Source organism: Coloeus monedula, assembly GCF_965178545.1.
Source record: "Coloeus monedula genome assembly, chromosome: 3".
NCBI lineage: Eukaryota > Metazoa > Chordata > Aves > Passeriformes > Corvidae > Coloeus > Coloeus monedula.
Genome location: NC_138783.1, coordinates 84963640 through 84982112, shown reverse-complemented (window position 1 = coordinate 84982112; position 18473 = coordinate 84963640). Strand labels below are relative to the sequence as shown.

At 41.1% G+C, this 18473-nt stretch overlaps 1 protein-coding gene across 1 annotated transcript in view; it reads right to left on the bottom strand.

Moving 5' to 3' along the window:
- Positions 1 to 17025, bottom strand: part of P2RY8 (P2Y receptor family member 8) — a 31347-nt gene extending 14322 nt beyond the window's left edge. Inside the window, exons 1-2 of the mRNA XM_082278781.1 lie at positions 16987 to 17025; positions 13443 to 13528 (exon numbers count right to left, since the gene is read on the bottom strand). The gene's annotated coding sequence lies outside the window, so the exon portion shown is untranslated. The remainder of the gene's footprint in view (positions 1 to 13442; positions 13529 to 16986) is intronic.
- Between the last annotated feature and the right edge of the window lie 1448 nt (positions 17026 to 18473).

Sequence of the window (18473 nt, the reverse complement as noted above, 5' to 3'; positions counted from 1 at the left end):
GGCTGTGACTGGAGGACTGCATCATCAATCACATAACGAGGATGGTAAATGTGGCAGCAGTGTTCTTGGGATAGAAAAATCAGCACCAAACAATATGGAAATAAAGCCTTTCAAGTACCCCTAATCAAACTAGGAAAATGCACGGTGGTGTGATGTGTGTCTTCAGGCACATCAAGTGTGATTCCTTGTGGAAACCAGCTGTTCAAGGTCCAGTGGGGAGCTCCTCACAAGATGAGAATTAGCAGCTCTTGGCTCAGGCCTCTGTCACCCTGAGTCGCCACAGCAGCAGGAGCACTGACCTAGGGTCTCCTTCCTGATTGAGACAACAAAGAGCTTTGACCTATTGACTATTGCAAATAAATTTCTACAGCTTCAACTGCTTAATTGAAACTTGTTAGCAAAAGGCAAGCTTGAAACTTGGGCTCTCATGAGGAGTTCCCTATCAAAAGGTTTTGGTTCTCTTTTTCAGTATCTTGTAGTGCCATAGATCATGAAGTAGAATTGCCTCTGGAAGCTCCTTTGCTGGCAGACACCTGGTGCTTTGGCAGTGGATGAGATGTGATCCCAGCCACCACAGCAGCCCCCTTCTCTTCTGAAACCCCAAGGATGCCCTCAGCTACCTGGGAGTAGAGACAGGATGGTGCTTTGGAAAGTGCAGCCTGCTCCCCAGCTCACAGTGAAGGAAGATCAGCACCAACTACTTTCTCACTTCTCTTTCTGAGAATAGTGGAGGTTATCTATTTTTCACTATTATTTAGTTCCCAGCTCTGTTTCGGGACTCACTGGTTGTGCTTGCTCATGAGAAGATCAGGTGCTTGGAGCCATCTCAGGGTTTTCCCACCAAGAGCTGCCGAGACTATGCCCTCCCCAGCCCTGCTGAAATGCCCTGGAACCTGGGCACACTTTCTGCACCTGCACATGGTGTCCAGCCAGCATCTGCGTGTGGCATCAGCTTGGCAGTGGAGAGGCCTGGTGGGGCATGTGAGATGAAGTCACCCGTGCTTGTGACAGTCACTGAGCACTACAGCCTGCGGTGAGGTTTAATGTGGTTTGGCAAGCAAATGATGGAAAATGCCAGTGTTTTGAAGCTCTTTCAGGGAACTGAAGGAAACAGGCCTGAGTCCTTTTAATTTTAACATCTCAGAAAGACTTTTATAAAAACCTAAAGGCAATGTACATTTCAGGAGAGCAAATTTAGTTTCCTTTCTTCTTCTCTGTGTATTTCTCTGTCTTATATTGTCTTATCATCATACAAATATACAGAGAGAGAGAAAGAAAGAAAAGGAAAGGAGAGTTTTAAGATTTAAAATAAATCAATTTTCTTGAGGATTGTGGTTTAATAAAGGTTGTACATTACATTTTCATAAAAGTCTGGAAAGGCAAAATAAATTCTCACAATCCCTTCTAGCCCCATCCATCTATCCATGCAGGTGAACAAACCATAGTGCCAACATACTAAAGATAAGAGTGCAGTGATAAAAGATGTTTCACCACATGATGTGGGGAAAGTTTTTTACAAGTTAGGCCTAGCTGCTCAGTGTAGGTTCCTCTTTCAATTCTCTGAAACTCTTTAAAAAAAATTGCACACACAAAAAAACAACTTTCAAAAGCAGTTTCCTCAGCTCAGCCCTCCCTCCACTCCCACACCATCTCTTTAGATGCTTCTAAGATGTACTACAAATTACATGTAAAAGTTACTTGTGTTTGTACTGCGTGGGCTCATAGTTTTTAGAGCATTCTGTTACAGCATGATGTAAACTAACCTACACAAAACCCTCAAGGCTTTTCATTTAGTTTTGTTTACCTGTTTCTTTAATGCAAAATAAATCTATCCCTTTTTTTTCACCAAGACCAGTAGAAAGAGAAGACACCTAGCAATTCACCAGCTCAAACCTATCCTTTCTTTTTAAAGGTTATACAATCACAACAGGAAATATTTTGAAATGGTCATACTAATCACAAGACAGTGCATTTTAGTCTGAACATGTGCTTATACTAGTCTCCTTTTTTTAGGCTGCATCACATGCCAACTCCTTGCCATTGCCATTTGTATTAATAGTAGGTTTTGCTGGTTTTTTTCTCGTTTCTTTACACACCTGATGCAAAACAATATTTGGAAAATATGCTAATTTTGGCTTAAGCCCTCAAAAGGAATTAGACATCCAAATATTTTAGGAGTCAGTCTGTAGTAGTGACATTCCTGACTAGTTTCCCTGCACCCTTCTGCAAAAGCAAAAGCAAATGCAAACTTGTCTCCTGCTGCAAAAACTGTCAATGAGAACGTAGCAACAATACTTTGACCAGTATGTCAGTGGCCTCCCCACAATGGCACTGCATCCAAAGCAATATGACTTTCTAGATCAGAGTAAGGAGCCACCTTATTGAACATGCCTGTGTAAAAGGATCTGGCACTCCAAGGGCACTTCTAAACTGCTGGGATGAAGTGGACTGAAGACAACAGTCACAAAGAGATTCCTCATTATCACTCCTGCAGAGAGCCATGTCAATAAGGAGATGAAAATGTTAATGACTTCTTTGTATCTCTTTGTGAAAAAGCCACCTTGCAATTACAAGAGGTAGATCATTAAGAATCAGGTCGCTTCTGTGGGTTGACTGGATTGACAAGAGTTGACAAGACTGTAGGTGTGTTCTTGAGGATGATAAGCAGAACATCTTCAATTGCAGTGCTCTCTCTTTCACTTGCTCAATGCCTTCTGAAAAGTCACTTTCCAACTCTGATATAATTTTTTCTTTAAATAATACTAATATTTTTGCACAACTCAGTTACCTTGCTGCTGATGGTTCAAGGAATATTAGTGTCTTTGGAAATACTACAAGAGTTATAAGGAGAACATTTTAAGTGGCTTTTGAAATTGAGCACTTCCTTGTACTTTAACTGATGTTATCCAAATAATGAGACTTCCTGAATCTATTATCAAAATTTTAAAAAGTCTTTCTTTAGAGGTAGTGGATTTCTTTTTCTGATGAATTATAATAATGTAATAATATCCCAAGAGTAAAAATACCCACAAACTGCAAGGTACAATAAGGTTTTCTGGTTCTCAAATGATTGAATACCTCATATTTCAGAATCACTGTATTATTTTGTATACTGGATTTCTGATATCTTGTTCTTGTCACTAGTGAAGACACAGTTCAGCTGAAAACCAGGTAAAAGACTTTCTTTAGAAACTGGGTGTAAAAAGAGATTGTGGTTAGATTTGCTCAATCACCAAAAAAAAAAAAAAAAAAAGGAGAGCAGCAAGTACCTAGAGGAGTTAATACAGAATGTAAATCCACAGAGAGAGCCCAGTGCACCGCCATCTACACCTCCTCTGCCTCAGGTTGTAGAAACATAAGTTTCTACCTGCCCAGGAGTCTCCATGGCCCCATCTGAGATGTCCCCACCTCATCAGCTCACAATTAGGCCTTTTACCATGAGATACAGAAAACCAGGACACTGAGCAACAAGAAAACTAGACAGAAACACCTCAGTCTCTGAGAAAGCTTCAGCTTTTGACACTTTGTGGAGGGTTTCAAGGAGACCTCTAGATACAATCATGTATTACCACTGAAATTTCTGCTGCAGTGAGATGTTTGCATCCATCTTATCTCATAAAACCCAGAAGTATCCAAACCAGCAACAAGAATACTATTCCCACTTCCTTAATATCACACAGTGAGGATGTGGGAGATTAGAATTTATTTCTCTCTTCAGAGTGATGAGATTTAAATCTACACATCTCACCAAGCAATAAGACTTTCTATTTGTTACTTCCTCTAAAATATATAAATTACATTTAAGTAGGAACTGCATTTTGGATGTCTTCTCCTCTCAAGTGTTAAACAAACACTACAGTTTGTTTTTCTCACCCATGGAATTTATATCACAGTGGTACCAGGCAAACTGAAACAAATTCAGCGGCAGGAGTAAAGACAAGTTGTAGATAAATAACATTATGGTCAATGCATTTCTGCAAGAATGCTTGGTTCCAATCAGTCCAGCTAAACATCCATAGTCTGAAGGGAGTGCCCTAAGTATCCACAGGATTAAAGGGCACATGGCATTGACGCCTTGCTTCTGGCTGTATCCCACGCAGGATGTACTCCAGTAAGTCTCCAATAAGTGTTTTGGCTGTTTATGGTGTACTGAGTCCTCCAGCTGATGCAGCTCAAGGAACAGAATTCCCCCCACTCCACAACTGTGGTTTATTTCAGGCCTTTAGCCTGAGCTGGGTATTAGTATATATGGGCTTCTGAGGATTTAGTGACTGGGGTTCATACTTTTGATAATGGCACCTTTAGCAAAAGCTGAGCAACTGAAGACCTCAGTCTTGAATTTCAGCACTTAATGACAACAAAAGAGTATTTAGGCTCCTAAAGCCTTTTTCAGTGGTAGCGTAAAGGTCAGAAATTGGAAATTCCACCTGTGATGAAGATTTTCTCCTTCAGTGTAGGGTTGGAGTGGATCCCAGCAGGTAGGTCAGGCATACGAACATGCAGAGGCCTGATGCTAGGCATATAATGTGAGTCACAAATGCACAATTGCTTTGCTCTGCCTTCTAGGTTTATGCCCCTTTTGCAGAAGAATCTCCTGTGCTCCTAGCTAAATCATTCATTGGTGAGCACAGTCCCACCCTGGATGGATGGTCTTCATCCTCTGTTGTAAGAACCAGTGGCGGTCAAATAAAAATACTTGCCTTTACTGCTTTTATAGCAGTCCCAATTGCTTTTCTCTAGGTCAAGAACCCTGGTAGGTCTCTGTAATGTATTGTCACTCAGTCAGTCTTTGAGATCATGGAGAAAAAATGTCTTGCTAAACTCCTTGAGAACAGATATCCTGTCCCAGCAGACTAGGAAAGACATTCAGCATAGAAGAGCTACCTGGCCCAACTCCACATTTTTTGCACCATTCTCCCAGGCAGATATAAGGTACTTGTGGAAGTGTGTGAGGGTGAGTTTGGCAGGTGGGCGTGATGCCTTCACTGCAAATCACCTGGCTGAGAGTTCATGTATCTTTCCCCCCACCCCAACAATCAGGGGTGAAGTAGGGCTCTTTCTTGTTGAATAAACATTCCTGATTTCCTGGATTGTTTAGGCAGATGGTGTCTTGATGACGAGCTTCAGCCTACAGGGATATAGGTATCTACTTGCTCTATGTCTTGCTAAGACCCTTTACATATTCCCCTTCCTGGCTGGAATGGGAGAAGAACAGTATAAAGATCCTGTACTTACACTGACTACTTTTTCCTGCCAAGGGGGGCAATTACACAGGGAAATACCTAGGAAGCCAGACCAGAGAAAAGGACTCCAGTGAGAATGAAAGCTGTGCTCATGGAGCTACAACATGCCTCAGGTTGGCCTCAGAGTAGCACCAATCCAATGTTTTTTTAACAGAACAAGGCTCACAGGTCGTACATGGAGGAGCTTACACACACTTCACACACTTTCTTGTCCCAGCATGAGACCTCAGCTCTCTCTTGTGACATCCTGTCATTGCTGGCATGATTAACTCCTATCCGTGGGTATGTGGGTGCATCACTGAAGGACAGGGTTTGAGGAAAGCAACAGATGATCGGATCATTTTCAGTTTTGTGTGGTGACAATACGATGCTTTCTGTGATGCAGGCTGTCAAAAGAAAACTCGTTAGAAGGATGAATGAGAAGACTATAAGATTCTCAGTGGTAAGAGCCTGACACCACCTCTCCCCCCACTCCTTGCAAACTGTTGTCAACTCTTCAACTCTATCTTGCTGTTCTGATGAAAATCTACCCTAAAGTTTGCTTGGTTTTCATACTCCCAGTTGGTTGGGAAGATGCACAGATCTGCTTATTCACAGACTGTACACGAAAAAGAAAAGCACAAGTAGAGATTCTCTATTAAAGAGTTAAGAGGAAGGGAGGAGAAATAAGGAAGTAGTGGTTGAAACAATCTGCTTTTAAGCAAAGAGTTAAGAAAGACTTGATAACATTTTAAATGGTGTATAAACAACAAGAAGAGCCCCAAACTAGGCGTGTTTTTTTGTTTTTCCTGGGGTTGTGGGTGTTCATAACTAGTAGAAAATGCAACAAGAACTTCAGAAGTTGGAACACTGCACTTTTTAGCCAAAAAAACAAGCACAGTTTTCTCACCCACACAGACTAAAACATGAAGTTGAAGGGATTATTTCTAATAAGGAGAAGAGAGGTTTGTGTTATCTCTGCTTACGGGGCAGTGTCACCGTCTCATCCTAACTGTTGAAAATGCCAGTGTAGGGTAGAGCCATTTTCCCTATCTAGTTATTTAACTTAAGATCAAGTGGGTCAAAAGTATATAAAACAGAACAGGCACATTAAAACCCTTTGTGGGGTTTGCCACAAAGGACAGCTGGACTGTCAGTGTAAAAAATATAAACACGAACTGATTTGCAAAGAACGTTTACATACTCTGTAATTCTGATCTGAGAATGCTCTGCTGGCTTTTAAAAGTTGTATCATATTTGGCTGTTTCTCCACTGGGGCAATAATCTTTTCATTTTTCATGATTGACAGTAGTGATTCAGCAGCAATACAATCTTTGTAGCCCTAACATATATATAAAAAAATTAATGCTTAAGTCAATGCCTTGCAGCTATATTCAAAAAAGTGTTGTAATTTGCAACTGTCTGTATGTAGGGCCTTGCCAAAATTTATGGCATAATTTCTCACCAATGTGAGTGGTTGTGGAAAGGATTTAGATTAGGGATGGTTTAGGACTAGTTAATTTAGTAAGTGAAATAAATGTGAATGAAATAAATACAAAATAAATATATAAAATTGAAAACATTTAATCTCAATGTTCAGAGCTATTTAGAAGTTTAATTGCTGCAAACTTAACTTTCTGCTTCTATATAATCCCACTTAACACTGTGCATGAAACAATAAGGCAGTGAGCAACAGTCTGCAAGATGTTTATTTACCAGCACTACTGTGAGTTATTTATTATCTTCAATGCCTTTGATGGCTACACATCAAGAGACTTAAGCTTTGGCTCAGATCTCAAAAAAGGAAATAAACCCCCACAAGTCTCTACAGCACATTTCTCTGGAGGAGGAGATGAGCATTGAGACATTAATGTCCACTCAGAAAGCTCAACCTGAATCTGTTGTCTTTCTCCCAGAAGAAAGTAAAAGGGCACAATGACATTGGGCTGCAGAAATGAAAGGTGAGGGCTGGGACTCTGTGGAGCACAGTGGGGAAAATGGAGATATCCATCTGCACTGAGATGCTGGACTAGGCAATTCTTTCTATGAGTCAGTCAATGAATGCTATTCACAGAAACAGGAGTGGGCTGCTTGGACTTAGAAGTGAAAGACTCTGGTACTTCAATACACTTTCTTATCAGACAAATGAAGTCTGTGGGTGAGCATCCAGCCTCATCTCTAGGGGAAGGATGTGATATGGGAGAATCCAGAAGGGAATGTGGCAGTCCTGGGTAGCTGTCAGCCAGAACAGGTATCAAACACTTTCACTTGTTCACTTTATCATTAACATGGAAGCAAGAATTTAAATGCAACCCAAAGAACTACTGAGCCCAGCTGTTGTCCAGCTTTGTTTGAAAAGGATCTTTGGTCTATATACATGAGTCTGTACTTCTCCTCTCTCCCTCAATAAATGTGAATTGGCTGATAAAGGGTGAAAGTCCCGAGATTAACTAAGTTTCTGAGCATTGCATAAATTATTTGGACAACTGGATAAAAGCCTGGAATTCAGACATTTGTAATTCCACCTAATGTTTTTCTGTTTCTTTCCCTGATAAGTGCAACTGCCTATGGTTTTATGTGTGTAATGGCCATAATAACTCAGAAGAAGTTTGCAGACATGTGCAATAGCAATAAGGACAATATTCATTATCTATTAATCCATTGTAAGTCACAGTAAAAAAATAAACTAGTGTTTTCTACTGTCCCCAGAGCCACTGGATCCACACATGTTGGTGTTATCTCTGCTGATGGGGCAGTGTCACCATCTCATCCTAACTGTTGAAAATGCCTTTCACCCATCCCTTTTTTCAGTCTGGGGTCAAAGCAAGGAAAGTGCAGCTCAGCATAGAAGACAAAGTATTTTATGTGGATACAAATATCAGTCTGAAAATCCTACACCAAATCTGCTTGACCCCCAACATGTGACAGACCCATTTTATGAATGGACCATACATTTATCTTCCATTGAAGGAAGTGAAAGCATTTAGCGTTCAGTTCTCTTGGGCCCACAGGTGGACACCAAAACATCTTTAATAGATAAGCATGGTTTTATTTCTAACACCTGGCATGCTTTGAATTTCTGGCCTGTTCTTTGTGAAGAAGCCCCTACTTATTTTCTTCAGATTTACTAGAAAAGTTTAGGCTGATCATATATAGAAGGTGTAAAATTTTTTACTTTGCTGTGGCAGGTGGGGGCAGGGGAGTGTTTACAGCTCCTGTAGCATGGTAGTGTGAACAACAAAATGGTTGGCAATGGCAAGCTGCAACACTGAGGTTTTTACTCCAAACTTGAGGAAGTCAAATCTCCAGGTGACCACATGCCCTTTTGAAAATGGCAAAGATTTTCAGTTTTGGGCCCCTTACTGCAAGAAAGACATTGAGGTGCTGGAGAGTGTACAGAGAAGGAACCAATGGAGCTGGTGAGGGGTCTGGAGCACAAGTCTTACTAAGAACAGCTGAGGGTGCTGAGGCTGTTGAGTCTGAAGAAAAGGGGGGACTTTATCATTCTCTACAACCACCTGAAAGGAGGTAGGACCCAGATGGGGCTCCATCTCTTCTCCCAAGTAACAACTGAAAACAGGAAATGGTCTCAAGTTGCACCAGGGGAGGTTTAGATTGAATAATAGAAAAATTCCTTTACTGAAAGGGTTGTCAGGCATTGGAACAGGCTGCCCAGGGGAATGGTGGAGTCACCATTCCTGGAGGTATTTAAAAGATGTATAGGTGGGGCACTTGGGGACATGGGTTAGTGGCAGACTTGGCAGTGCTGAGTTAAGGGCTGGACTCGATGACCTTGAGGGTCTTTTCCAGCCTAAATAGTTCTGTTTCTGACCACCTATTTTTCCTTCTACACTCATGACTACAGTAGTCCCAAAGACAAGTTAGGGCAGTCAGAAGAATTGGCACAACCGAAGGAACTGATTTTTCTGTAATACAATTTCTCCCTCTGCTCTCCTGCTGCTAACTGGCATAGCAATAGTCTTTCCACATGCTGGTGTTCACCACATGTATAACAAATCACTTTTGTATAACAAAGTGATTCCCAGGCACTGCTGTGAGAGTTTGCAGTTGGTTTTTGCATTACTGCAGCAGCAAAAACTGGGAGGTGCTGGGAGAATCAGGGTAACCATTTCCAAGCCCAGGACAGATCAACCATTTATGTTATTGATATCCATATTGGCTATGATTTATGCCCCTCTCGTGGGGGGTAATTCTGTACTCAACCCACAAACTTTAGCAGAAATAGACATGTGAGTTGCACAAACCTATCAGCCTACTATAACATGTAAAACTGTGCCATGTCCTGTTAGTTTCTCAGAGAAGAGCTGTTGGTGGAAAACATTTCATTTCATTTTCAAAAATAACTTTCCCAAGTATATATGGTTTTAAATGTCAAACATTTAACATGCATTTAACCATAAAAGAACTCAGTAATGATTTTGTGAGGCCATTTTATCCACCAAGACCAGGTTTTAAGATTATGTATCTGCACTGCTGAGAATTGTTGAGGTTGCAAAAGCCAGACATGTAACAGGAAACTTCATTCTTCATCCTCTTAGAGACATTAAAGATATGTTTATCCCCCATGGGAGAAATCTGTGACCAAGAAGACACATCTTCACATGAAAGAGTGGGTTCCAGTGATTTTCTTTGACAGGGATATACAGATTTAGGTCACAAATTGGACTGATAAGAAGATGTTGTATGCAATGTGCAAGGCAGAGTTTAGTCCAGCTTAAGGGCTTGATCTTGCTTCTGTTTAACTCAGTCTCACGTTCACATGCTAGCAGCCAACTTCTGTTAGCTGCAATCATGGATAGGTTGCAAACTTTTTGAGTAACTATGCATTTCTAAAGACCCCAGCAGCCACTGAGGATCAGTGCACTGAGGATTTAAACACTGTGTAACTGAGATCACCAGCCTTGCAGAGACATGTGATTGAGGGGAATGGAAGGTGTCCCTTATGAAAATGTTTTGTCTTTTCCTTCCCTGTTGAAATGCTCACAATGCCCATTTATCTCAGGAAGGTTACTGTTCTAGAAGCCTAAACAAATAAACAGCTGAAGAGCTTGGGAGCCAGAATTTCATCAGCAGGTTCCCCTGGCTGCTTTTCAGCTGAACGATCCTACTAGTGAAATGGTGGAAGTCAGCAAGCTGAAGACAGGAAATCAGCCCACCTGCCAAGAAACTCTACAAGACACAGGCTGGAAAATTGACATGTTTAAGTCTGCCCTTTTCCAATTGATCTCTGTTGAAACCAATGCCTTCCCAGCAATTTTCCAAAGGCAAAATACCCTATCAGAAAAATTTAGGCTTTTTTCTCATGATTGTTCAATGAATGACACTATTCCCTATGTACAATGCACTGTTCAAACTCTTGTCCTAAATACTAAAAAAACAACTGATTTTGTGGCATTTTTATGGCATCCAGTTTTGTAGCATCAAAGTGCTTCAGGAAGACCTGTAAATTTCTTATTTGCAGCCATCTTCTAATATGAAGATTATTTAACCCCATATTATGGAGAGGAAAGTGAGGAATGGAGGCCTTGAGTTGCCCAGGATGTGATTTTTAAGAGCATTTGGCATTAAATAAAATGTTAGTGTTTCAAAGCCACATTTCTATTGACCATACCTGGATTTGTGAGTAATCGATACTCTGCAAGTCAGATCCAGATATCTTTTCATAAGCATTTGAAAATTAGGAGTTCAGAGTTGGTGCCTGTTTCTGAAAGCTTAATTCCTTGAAGCTAGATCTGAAACAGAATTTCAAGTGCTGTAAGATAAGCATCACATGGGTGGAAGGATGAAGACACAAGTGAAGGCTTAGGTGTCTCAGAACGGGATCTGAACTAGTCAGCAAAATGATATGGAACAGTGTGAAGTCAGCACTCTTCGCATGCCACGCACATAGATCATCCAGTGCAGACAAAGGATGAGCCCTTAAAAACATGAAAAAATGAGGAAAAAATAGTCTCACAGAACCTATTCGCTCTCACAGGGAAACTACAACGAGACCTGAGCCTTGAACCTCTTTGCCAGAGCTCCTTTTGTTAAAATTCCCGGTTGCCTTTTTTTTCTGGGGACTAAATTTAATTTGCTACAATCTTTTAAGGTGGTTGATAGAAGAAAAACACTTTCCTGCCCTGTCTGAATGATAAAGTAGTGGTTAATCTCAGGAAATAGATGCCTTAAGATGTCTCCATGGGACTTCTTATCTGAGCTGGAGATTGCTTTAGCCACAAAGCTTCTGGGTACTGCCCATCTTTCACATCAGAGATGCACACTAAAAAATTATCAGTACAACAACTCAGGGAAAGACAAAAACACCATGAAGGAGGGTAAGAGATTCTCTAGCCTAGTGACAGAAGCAGCCATCAAGTAAGTGGACATGGCCTGGAATCTATTCTTTAGTTTGGCCTTTGGAGCTACCCAGTGATTAGTGTGAAACAGTGTCTCTGAAGACGAGACTAGAGACAAGATCTTTAGCCTTCTACCTGAATGGTATTTCAGGCTTCTGACTTTTTTTGTCCTCTTTTGCTTGCTCTTCCAGCTTCTACTGGCTGGGTGCAATTCAGCCCAGACCATAGTTCTAGCATACTACCTAGCAAGGAAGGAGGTGAATAAGCCTTTAAATACTTTCCAAAGACAGAGCTGAGTGTGCATGCTCTTTCTCCTACACTCTATAGAAGGAGTTACACTATTTCCTACTCTTTGACCTTTTGAAAAACAAGCACTTGTATTTGTGAAGAAGAAACATAGTTTCACTGATGTGCTTTAAGCATTCTCCTCAGTGGCACCAGACCAGCTCTTTCAGTCCTGTAAAAATCCTTTTGTTCTATAATTGCTAATGGATATCTTCTCTGTATTTGTCTCTAAGTATGTTTAAGTACTGCTATCTTGTGTTATAAGACGCAACTACTATCGTATAACTCGCCAGCAGTCAGAGGCTGCAACAGAATTTTCCCTGTTTGGAGCTGAAGACCTGAAGTTCCATCCTAGCTCCATTTCAGGCAGTTCACGTGTATCCTTTTCTTAAGAAGGTGACCTTTTCTCAGCATCACAAAAGCTTTTCTCAGCATCTACTTTCAGGTAGAATCAGTGGCAAAATCATATTTCCCAGAACATCGCTCAGTCACTAAAATCACAAGGCTGCTTTGCTTTTTCCTGCAGTTCTGCGTCTCAGTCAGCATGTGTCCTCCAGCAGCAAGCAGATGAGAGCTGAACAATGAGACAGGAAATGGTCTCCCACTAAACAGGTTGTTCATTGATTTTTTTGTGCTGAAATATTATTCTGTGATATTTACACTTAGGACTCTGAGGAATATACCACCTGCACAAGGGGGACTTTACTACAGGTAAAGTATGTCAATATTAGTAAATTTAACACTGTCAGAACAATGCTCAGACCATGAAATTCAATTGCTTGGGCTGTTACAGTTCTGGCACAGTTTTATCTCTCACCAATTAATGCTCCCTCAAACAACTCTGAGCCACAATGAACTTCTTGTATAGTTCGGGAGTTTTGACAGAGAAAAGACCATTCCAAAAAAGAAGTTTGGATACAGCCATCATGTTACAGAGGCTGAGAACAGTTATTACAGGTGTGTCAAATACGCTAAAGATCAGGATATGACTGGTCCCAGCGAATGAAGTGGAAAGTTACTGCTGGGTAAAAACATTTTCTGTGTAGCCCACTAGAGGGTGCCGACACGCCCGTGCTGCCTCCAAGATTTATGTTTCTGAGATCTGGATATTTCAGGGGTTTCTCCAGAGTATTTGAGGGAAAGAGCTGAAAGAATCACACCTTGCTGTCCTCTACAAATCCACTTTAATCATCAGCAGCATGTAACCCAAAGTCTGTCTTCCTCCTGTCAACTGCCGTCCCAATACCAACCACCTTCTGTCCTCATCTACTTCGAGACTGTGTATCTAGGATTCTGGGAGAACAGGACTTCAATCGGGCATCATTTAGCAAGTTTCAAAGACCAATGATGTTTTTTAGAAGAGGGGGGGAGGAGGGGGAGCGGGCGAGGGGAGAAAGAAAAAGTCTTAACAAGATCATTTCTGCCTTTGTGCTTATTCACCTACTCAAAGCAGAGGCTTGTGTTCCTGAATGTTCCCTTATTGCCTCAGCAATTGCCTCATACAGCTAAACTCTGCATGCAACATCCTGCCAAAGAAAATGCAAAACTTTTCATCTTAAATGTTGACCAGACTTACAGGCAGTTCCCTAAGGAATTTGTCTCGCCATCTCACCGCTGATGTTTCCGTGCTGCAGCAGATCAGATTTCCTCTATGAGTAAGAGCTGCAGAAAGGAACAAAAAAGAAATATTTTAAGAATCAAAAGAAAACAAAAAAAGGGAACATATCTAAAGATAATTCAGTGACAAGCACTGATAACATTTTCTTTCATAGCCTTAAATATATGGTTCACTAGCTGTAAAACATACCTGTGCAGGACTACTAAAGTTTCAGAATACAGGTATCTGAAGATGAAGAGAAGAGAAAAGAGCACATACTTCTTGTTGATTTGCTATTTTCCCTTCTCATTTTTGCAGCTGTGAATCAGGTACAGTGTATCTCACAGTAACTAGCCCTAGCTTCTTCTTCACAACCATACCAAGGTGTAATTTCTGTTCTTATTTCAAGTCTTAGTCAGCAGTTGGGAGAGCAAGGATTTTCAATTCACCAGCTGCTGAGCTTGAATTTCTCATGCAGTAGTGTGAAAATGTGACAAAAATGTGCAGCTCTTGATGACCAAGCTTACAAATCCCTGGCCCCAGCCTGTACAACTCTTGGACCCTCATCACTCTGTGCACAAAAAGGCAGAATCTCTGTGTTAGGATATCAATGAGAGGTAAAACCCAGTATTGAAATACTGAGCTGTTGCACGAAGCATACACAGATTTCTCTCCCTCTTTCTCTGAGTATTTAACTTCAGTTAAATATTCATCAGCCCTGAAAAATAAGATTGCCAATGGAAAATTTCCATAAGGACAGAAGGCTTCCAATCAGAAATATATGAAAAGTGACTGGATCAAACTGACACTACCAGATTCAAAGATGTAGAAAATTAATCCTGTGGGATATTTCTTATTGATTAGCATCTAAATTTAGGCAAAAAATTGGATTATATTACCCACTTTAAACCTATTTTAAATAACAACCTTAGCTCTCAGGCTGAGTCCCTCTCAGGTTTCCTGTGTATAAATAGTAAGCCCAAGAGGAACACCAGTTTGACTTTCCCATTTGAGAGCTGGCAGTAAGAATAATTAAGCCAAAACAACAATCCCACAGACATTTAATTATAAATAGAGCTCATTTCATCCAGGAATTCTGGAAGCAGTAGTCAAGATCCAGACCGTAATGTCATTTCTGTAATGTCATTTTTCAGAGGAGAGCTACATTTTCAAGCCCCTTCTGCACTCTGTGAAGAGCATGGGAACAGTGTCAATAAATATGCCTGATAAGAAAACCTCCCTTCTGTCCAGCTGAAAGCTTTGCAAACATTAGTTGTCAGCAGTGAAGCCCCCTGAACTTCTGTTTCAAAACAACTTTTTACCTGGAAACTATGCAAATGTGAAGTAAAGTTTTTAAGTGGCAATACATGTGCAAAACACCAGCACACAGTCGTGGTGTGCCTTTATTTTTGAGCAGGAAAGAGGAGTCTACCACAAGATAACTTGTTTGTGGCTGAGTTGTGTCTGGGTTTCCCCCTATGGCCACTTGTCCAGAACGCAGCAGTTACTGTGGCAGACCAAACCTACCATACAAGGAAAGACCTTTCTAGTATTTGTTTGTTTTCAGTGCTCTTACACATAACCGCTGCACATAACGCCTGCTGCCCTCCGACAGAGAGACAAGGAGTGCACCCTTTCCCACATCAAACAAAGATACTGATGCTGAAAGAGAGCACCGAGAGCAAACATTTTAAATTACCTAAGCTGGCCTTTTCTGCACTTACAGTCATCAGTGAAAGCAGAATTATCTGCACAGGCAGATGCATCTGAGTTGAACCCAAACCCACGCTGCAAGAGAGAAGGTGAATACACATTTTCAATAAATGTGCCTGAAGGGATGCTAAAAACTGGAGGCAGAAGCAGTGGGTAAGATGCTGGTTGGTGACAGGGGATGCCTGGGTTCACCTTGCTCTTCCCACACAAAGCTGCTGAGCACTTTCCCTTGAGCTGTGCCTATGAAGTAACTGAGAAATGTGACTGGAGGATGGTAGGCACACTTTGGCCAGCTTTCCTCCAGCAAACCATGGCATAGGCTGCAAGTATTTACCAACTGAGGCCACACAGACCTGTAAGGAACAGCAAATTGCTTGGCATTGATGTTGAAACTGAGAAGACATAAGGCTGATGCAAATGCTTCTACCCATGCTACAGCCTCTGCCCTAGCAGAATGGTGACATGCTCTCTGGTTGTGTATAAACTGACACAGCTGTTTGCAGGGGAAGACTAGGATTCTTGATCAGATTGCCTGTGCTGGGGAGCTGCAAAAACCAGGGCACAAGTCTGGCACCAGCTGGGATTCATCTGAATTCCTTCTCCATCTGTAGGTGCAGTGACAAAACTTCAAGTGGCTCATTGAGTCTGTTGAAGGTGAAATTCATTGGTGATTTAGGTATGAAGCCCCAGTGTGGATGGAAATTTTGTGTCTGAATCAAACCCATGCTGTTAAAAGTCCTACCTAGATTCTTCCGACAACTATGTTTAAAATCCAGAAAGTGTTTACACCAACATTCAAGGAGTCAATGTCCAAATATTAAAACTGATTACAAGCAAAGACTTAAAAAGTCACAAATGCCAAAAAACCCGAGTCTTAAAAAACCCACAAATGCCATATTAGTGTATGATTTCACTCAGCGATCAGCATACCACATACAATTTCCCTTTCTCTATGTGGCCCAATGACAGCACATTATTACAATAACTGCCCCACTGATGGCTATTTTATTCTTGTTTCTGAACTATTAAACAAAAGTTTTCACACAAATAGTCTCTCTCCCTGTCTATTAAGAGGCAACAAATGCCGTATGCAAAAGTGCACTGTGTTACAGGACTTCCTTCTGGTGCCTGTCTGTCTGAGTTCAGTTTTTATGCATCGAAAGACCCTGATGAAATTATATCATTTTATGATATGGTTCCACAGTCACTTCTGTGTGTGCTGGACTGCTGCAAACCTCTGGAGCAGTCTCAGGATGAGTATAGTACATGACTGCAATAGCTAAAGATAGATATCACGTCCAGATTTACAACCAAAACTGGTCAGAAATTATCTGGGTTTGATTTTTTTTCTGTCCCCCAATACATAGAAGCTCATTCTTCCTCTTTTTAAAAACGGAGTTGAAGAAACACTACGATTTTTACTACTCTCCTCACTAAAGCAAACTGTGCACCTGAGAACTCCTTTCTTTGATAGTGGTTTTTGCAGAGTGAACTCCTTAAAACTAGCGATGAGTTTTCTTTCTCTTTTACTGCAGTACTTGCTGTAATAATTCTGACTTCTAAATATATGCAAAGTAATTTCTTTATTATCTTTGCTCTATTATTAAGCCATACAGTTCTTCCTTTATTTCTACAGCTCACAGTCATCTGGCACAAAGAAACACATGTACTTCTTGGACTGCAATGAACTCTGTTCTCCCTTCAGATGTAAATAATAGGAGGGAGAAAAAATCAGTCTTGTACTGACTCTGGCTCCTCTGAAAAACTATTACGAATAAACAATGAAGAAGAGAAAAGCTGTACTCCTTACCTGGTCTGAGAGGTACAGTGCACCTTGAAAGCCTCTTAAATGACACAGAAGAAATAGAAATAGTTGAAAGTTTTTACTCATCCAACCAGAGGGCTCAGGAAATGACTATTTTGCAATGATTAACTCCTTCCTCACTTCGAAGTCTTTCAAGTACAGTTCCACTGCAGTTTGGTAACTCTGCCCTAGACATGATTTCTGTTTCACACTGAGAATATGCAGGTGGCCAGAGAAGCCTCTGATAACCTCAGTGGAAGAGAAAAACTGCAGTGTCTTCTGTGTAACTGTGACCAAGTACATTTTACTGTTGAGTGATGCTTATGTAATGAAGTTTAGAAATGACTGAGTAATGGCTTGACCTCCCAACTCTCATTTATAGAAGAGGTTTAGAGCAACGGAGCAATATTCTCAACATGATTTCAGTGTTGTGGTGCCCAAGAGAGCAAGGTAAAAAACCTAGGTTATTTGAAGGAGTGGCATCCATTGCAGCCTGGACAAGCATTTGATGTATGTATAGTGTATGATACTTTTATACACAGAGGGTCTCCAGCTGAAAGTCAGGCATCCTGGAGCATCAGGAGTTAGTCCTCTGCACATAAAACCCCCCTGTGCCTGAAAACCTGTTTTCCCTTGCCTAAATGTATCTGTTTGACTAAAAGGCATTTCTGAGACTGAGCTTATAAACATCCACTAGCCTGAAAGCTGTTAAAGGCCTGCTCCCCACAGGAGCACAGGCTACTTTTGGGGAGTGGACACCTCCACACAGAACCCAAACTGGAACCTGGGCTTCTGAGCCCGTGGAGAGACTTCGTGTTGGGGTTTCCTAACACAGGGATGGAGCTGTCTTACCTAGCCCTTGGCATTTGCACTGCAGGTATCTACACCAGAGCCCATCATTCAAGGCACTCTTGCATATAGGCAGTGGAAAGAAACAGACCTTTGCAAGATTGTTTATCTGGGAGTTTTACCATCCAAATAAGAGTTCCTTCTGCTATATATAGATACATAGGCTTGCATGATTTTTTAATGCAATCAAGATTTTATAAAAACTACAAATAAAATCCTTATTCTCTGCAAGTTAAGTTTTACCTTTGACTTCCCAGTGATTATTTCCAGTAACAACACCTCAAGAGGCATGCTCCCACACGACACTGATAAGGCTGGTCTGCACTTGAAGTTTATCCTTTTACAGTCTACCACAAAAACAATAAAGATACTCAAGATCCTTGGTCAGAGCAGGTGCTTAGTTGCTTTCTTGGAATGGAGGCCAAAACATCTGTGTGGCTCCTCAAGCTACGGCTATTGATGATACAGCTTCATATGCAGAAACACCAGGGCATTTTACTTTGAACATGGTTGCAGGACAGAGACTCAAGTTCTTGCTTTAAACTCCTCTCACTTCCACATATAAAAAATTGAAACCCAACTGTCAGTCTTCTCACCATGAGCCCACAGGTAAACAGGAAGAAGTTTCAGTCTCATAGCCTCAA